Genomic DNA, 6,000 nt, shown 5'->3' on the forward strand with positions numbered 1-6,000 from the left:
AAAGCTTCCTCCATTCATGAGGAATGATTCATAATCATTTTGCATAAGTAAAAAGTCAAATTTTCCTCTAGGGATAGATTTTCATTAGTTTTCTTATGGAGAGAACTCGTATTTCTACAGCTCCATTGTATTTTCTTGCAGGGATGTAATTCTATTGATGAAAATAATGAAGATTGGTGTCATTTTTAGCTTCTAAATCTTCTTCTCCTCCATAGGTATTTTATTTTCCTTGGGCTTGGCTATCCTAAGATCCTTAAAGACCTTTTGTATAATTTTGTTTCCTTCTTTTCACTTCTTATTCACATGCATCTCTTGTCTTTTCTTTTTATTTATGCATTTAGAATTAATGATTTCTTGTTGTAGGATCGAGTTAAATGGTTGATGTAAGTTCTTTTCCAGGATCACAAGAATAATTTCATCCTTGGAAAATATTTGGAATTTCACAGTAATCATTAAGTTGCTTGGATTAGTCTTCTTATTCCCAAATCTAGATTGTTGAACCTCCTTTTTAGCAAAGGACAATAAATTTATGCTTATTTTTAGAGCATGCCAACAAGCTTCAATTAAGTTGTTTCCACTTGAATTAGATCAAGAAAACATTCTATTTCATAACAAAAATTACCCCATTTCATTTTCACTTGATTTGGTTAGGTATTTTTTAGATTTACTAGCTCACTAGTTCTCGAATTTTTAGATTTTTGACTAGTAATGTTTTTCTATTTTTTATCATGGGTTAACAGAGGTATTTTTGAGTGATTCCACTTGGAATGGGGACCTAAGACATGATATTTAATAAAAAAAAAAATGTCCCATTCAATTTGGATTCGATTTTCTTGGTCATTCAATGAATTATAGTAAATTTGTACATCTTGTAGTAAATGACTGTAGCATCCTGTAGGAAAGCCTGTTTTGTGCCCAAATTGTGAAAAATCATCATTGAAGCTAGGATTAGGCATCTACTTTACCTCCATGCCATCAAGACCATTTTAAACCTACTTCTCGTCACTTAGGTAATAATTTTTCTAGTTTTCAAGGGTAGGATTTGATTTCCATTTCTTCCATATTCAGTCATACATTAGCTCTCATCAATGTTTTATATCATTCTACAAAGTTTTCCTCATGCATGAAGTAGACAATTAGCTCATGAAATTATGTTTCCTTTAGATAATTGAAATTCTTCTTGTTTGCGTGATTTGTGGGTAAGTGTCAATGTTTGATGCAGTTCAGGTGTTTCAGGAGGACAGAGAGATTTCATAGTCAGCAAACTCATCCCAACTTCATCCACCCATGGACCTCACTTTCTTTCAGTAAACCCTCACCAATTTCATGATTTCACAAGGAAACTTCTCCAACATTTTTGAGAAAATCCATCCATCTCCAAACTTTGGTTTTGAGTTTTAAAGTGGTCCTATGCACACCCTTACCTCATTCCATCCACCAACCACCTCCCCTAAGCTTTCCGTCATCTTCAACATCCATCATTTTGCTCTCGGCTATATCTTGTAGGTTTTCTGGGGATCCTATAGGTTTTCAAGACAACCTATAGAATCCTGTAGAAAACCCTATTTTGAGGCCCAATTGAAGAACAATCCTCTGGGAAGCTAGCAAAAGGTCCCTACTTGTCTCCCAAGCCTTCTGACCATTCACCATCATCTCCAAGCCACCTGCCACATCACTAAAAGAGATTAGCTTTCACACTCTCACATGAAAAAAGACAAAAAGAAAAACATATTTATTTTCTTTATTTACATGCACAACAGTAGAAGGTTTGATGGTTTGAATCTGCATTCTTAGCACAGTAGGATTGTATACATGTTAACTTAGCATTCTTTCGAAGCAAATCCTCTTAGAAGTTAGTTAGAAAATGGTGCGTTTTAGCATTTAATTTCAGTTTCTTTCCTTGTACTTTCTTTCTTGCAATAGGTTAAGTTTCATTTTCAACGTTTCACTTTCTACAATTATTTTATGATTTGGCTTCAATACATTCACTCCATTACATCATGATAGAAAAGGAAGGACACATTGTATCTGCACATATAATGTCGATACCACTTAACTTTTTACTAACTCCGGGTTGATAATTAAAGTTGGTAGCCTTGGGAGTTGCAGCATTCTTGTTGCAATACTGAGGCTCATCACAAAACTATACTATCTTCTAGACTCATCCTGCTATCATTATGTTGACATATTCATTAAGTATGTTTCCATCAAGGATGGCACATCAAGTAGGTTTCCACCTAGGAAAACACATTTGTCATAATGCCAACAATCTCCCCCTTTGGACTTGATGGAAACCACTTTCATGTTGGGTTACCATCTGTCTGTTGGTACCTGTAGACATACCAAGCTTCTCTCCAAGAATTCTTTCTCCAAACAAGAAGCTACTCTCCTGATTTGATATAAAGGGAAAATGGCTAACCAATGTTGAATGAATTCGTCTCTCCCCTTTTGGAGATAAGAGCATTTTAGGTCTAATATTAACACAATATATTTACCATGCTCCCCCTGAGAACATTCTCAATCTTCTAGAAGATATACAAATAAGTACATGAATTTATGATTCAACCAAATATGACCTTTCCTATCACTAAAGACTCATGCTTTCATCAATTACCCAACCAGTGGGGTTACATATTTGACTCAACATTACATCAAATTCCCAACATGGGATTACATACATAATTAACTTCACCCCAATAGTTCACACATGAATAAGTATTACAATGATTACATCATGGGTCTTTATATGACCTCTACTTCAAGTGATAGATATCCCATTTATAACCAAGACCAAATACCTCAATAGTGAGGTAGTAAGACCAAGATAGTCTTCAACAATCATCATATACCATATAAGATTTGTACCATAAGAATTTAACAACATCACCATGAAAATAATCAAGAAGCAATGTAATATCATCAACTTGTGAAAAAGTATGCATCATCAACAACATATGATTATTCCGTAGAACTCATTGCCTTGACCTCGTCAAATTCAACTAGATATTTCCCTTAGTAGGAAGAACCACAATCCATATTCATCAAAGTCATATAGATCTTTTGCAGCATAAGAATCCATCAAAAAAATATGTGAGAGTCAAGCATATCATCATAAATTAAGATATGGCAATGTCCTATATGCCATGCCTCCAAGTATCATCTAGCAGAAGTAGCAGTAGTATATTAATAACCATATATTCATGAAACCTATAACAACATCATTCTCTCAGCTAAAATTCTTCATGCAAGAAGAAATAGTATTTCATTATCATCCATAAGATCCCTTTTTGTAATTCATCATCAACAACTCTTCATCCATGTGATCCCATCAATATCATCATACTTAGAACCATACTCTTCTAGAAACATACCATCGGCATCATAACATGTACATGCAACATGTGTAAGGACAAAGAACAACAATATAGGTTTCATCCATGATAGCAACATCATCCTCAAATAATAATAGCATGAGATAACAAGATCTACATGTTCTTTTCGCAAAGAAGAACAATAGTTCTCAATCATATCATCACCAAAGAGTCTTCTATCATCACAAATATGATCAGTGGCTTCAAACAATATATAAGCATCATCACCAAAATAAACTCATGCATAATGACAACAACATAACATCATTCAAAAAATTCAATAACATGAATCTCTTCAACAACATCACGTTTGATAAGCATCGTTATGTACCAAGGAATTATCAAGCAAACATAAAGCCAGTAATGTATTATTAGAAGCATAACAAATGCTCACCCTGAACCTGTGACAACTGTTTATTATCAAGTTTGATCATATCAACTCAGCTATCAATAAGGACATCAAAGCAACTTCATCAATCAAAGATCCATCAAAGCATCAACAAATCATAAAAGCCAAAACCACTTCTAATTAGCATCAATTCGATTGTGATCAATCAATTTTAGAACTAGAAAGCCAAATAAGAGCTAACTGAAGTATATTGGAACTTTTCCTTGAGCCTATCCCATTGTTTCTTCATCATAGAGAAACATATGCGACTGTCTAAATCATAACTTGTGTATATATTCAACTATATTTCGTAGGATCTGTGTACAAAAGGTGAAATGTTGAATTTTCATAACCACAACTCCCCCTGAACCTGTTCTAACTGTACCTGTTTAGTGTTACTACATCGATGCAATGTTAGTAACATGACTATCAACTCAATGATTGAAACCATCATCAAGACAATATATGTATTACTCCTCGTGAGATTACACATCACTGACCATGGGAACCTGGTAATAACCTTCTATTCTCATGAGGTCATGTACCTCACATCACTTTTGTAGTCATTGTTAGAAGTATTCTTTTAAGAATAATGGATTGCAATGGGAACCATATTGCTTTACTCTGAGTCTGAATCCCCCTCATATCTGCAAGAATTCAGTTATTTAAGAACATATAATTTTTCTGGGTTTCTATATCCTCTTGCTATGACCTTTCCAGATTCTTCATCTATAACTTTTCATTTGGTTGATGTAAAAAAATTACATTTCTTTATCTTCCATTTGACCTACAATTAGAATATTCTGCTTTAGCCCTTGAACTAATAAAGTATCAGTTGCTCCTTTATGTTTATTAATTCTGGCTCTGCCTTTTCCCAAAAATTTTGTTGGAGCATTATTTCCAAGAATAACCTTACGATATTGGTTTTTTTTGGAGAGACTCCATCTTATTCTTATTTCCAGTCATGTGATGACAAAATCCATTGTCTATGTACCATCCATGTTCTTATTCAAATGAGAAGAGTGCAAGACCACACCTTATATGTTCTTCTTTCTGCTTATTATGAGAAATGTTGGTGGATCCATAAGTATTCTTATATGATTTCTTTCCATGTTGTCTGAGGTGATCCATAGATTTGTTCCTGCATTTTTTGCTACATGCCCAAATTTGTTACAAGCATAACATCTTACATGAGCAGAGGAATCATAATATTTATGTTTCATATTCCTTCTATTGGAATCAATATCTTTGTGACCAAATATATTGCAAGAAAACTAATATCCTTGAAAGAAGCTTGAGTACCTAGAAGTTGATGATCTTTCTGTGAATCGGTTATTTGCTTGTGATTGAAATTGTATACTTTTGCAATTGGATGCAACGTGTCCATAATTATGACATATAAAACATTCAACCTTACTGATCAGAGGACAGAATCAATTAACATTTCTATAGTTAGGAGTAAATGATTTTCTTTGAAGATTCAATTTCCTTGGTTGTTGATCAGGTTGACTTCTTATCTCTTTGTTGAGAATTTCAGGTTTTTCATTGTAACCCTTTAAATTCCTTGCATCAACTTGTGAACTAGATTCACCTTCAACAGTTTAATGAAAACCAAGACCATATTTTATGGTGAGAGACCTTTGACTACCAAGAATGTTATCCAAAATCTTAGTACTATCTTGAAATATAAAATTCTTATCTTGTTCTTCTAATTTACCTTTTAAATGTTTACCTCAACCTCCATTCTTTGATATTGCTTTTCATTTTTAGATGTTGCTTCTTCATACATTCTTCAACCCTTCTTCCTTCTTCCACTTGCTCCTTTAATTTGAGAATCTCTTCTTTCAACCCATTTTCTTGTTCTTCAAATGCTTTAAGTAGTTCTTCGTTCCACTTATCTGATTTTCAAGATCTTCTTTTAGAGAGATGATCTCAACTTCAAGACCTTAACAATATTATTTATATTCCACAACAACATTTATTGATTTAATATGATCCTTGTTATCATATTCCTGTAACTTATGTTTAAGATTAACAATCCTTTTCAAGGCAAGATCAATTTTTTTTATAAGATCAAAAATTTCTTCTAACCTTTCCTCTTCTGAATAAGCAACTCCATCTGCAATAAAAAAGGTTATTTTGTTATCATGTTCATTTTTTGACACATTTTTAGGCATATGATTACCTTGTAGTTCCCCTGATGAGGAATATTCCTTTGGGATTTCTTCATGGATTGCTTGT

Source organism: Pinus tabuliformis, chromosome 6, assembly GCF_031772625.1.
Source record: "Pinus tabuliformis cultivar Carrire ecotype Pingquan chromosome 6, CPIR1, whole genome shotgun sequence".
Taxonomy (NCBI): Eukaryota; Viridiplantae; Streptophyta; class Pinopsida; order Pinales; family Pinaceae; genus Pinus; species Pinus tabuliformis.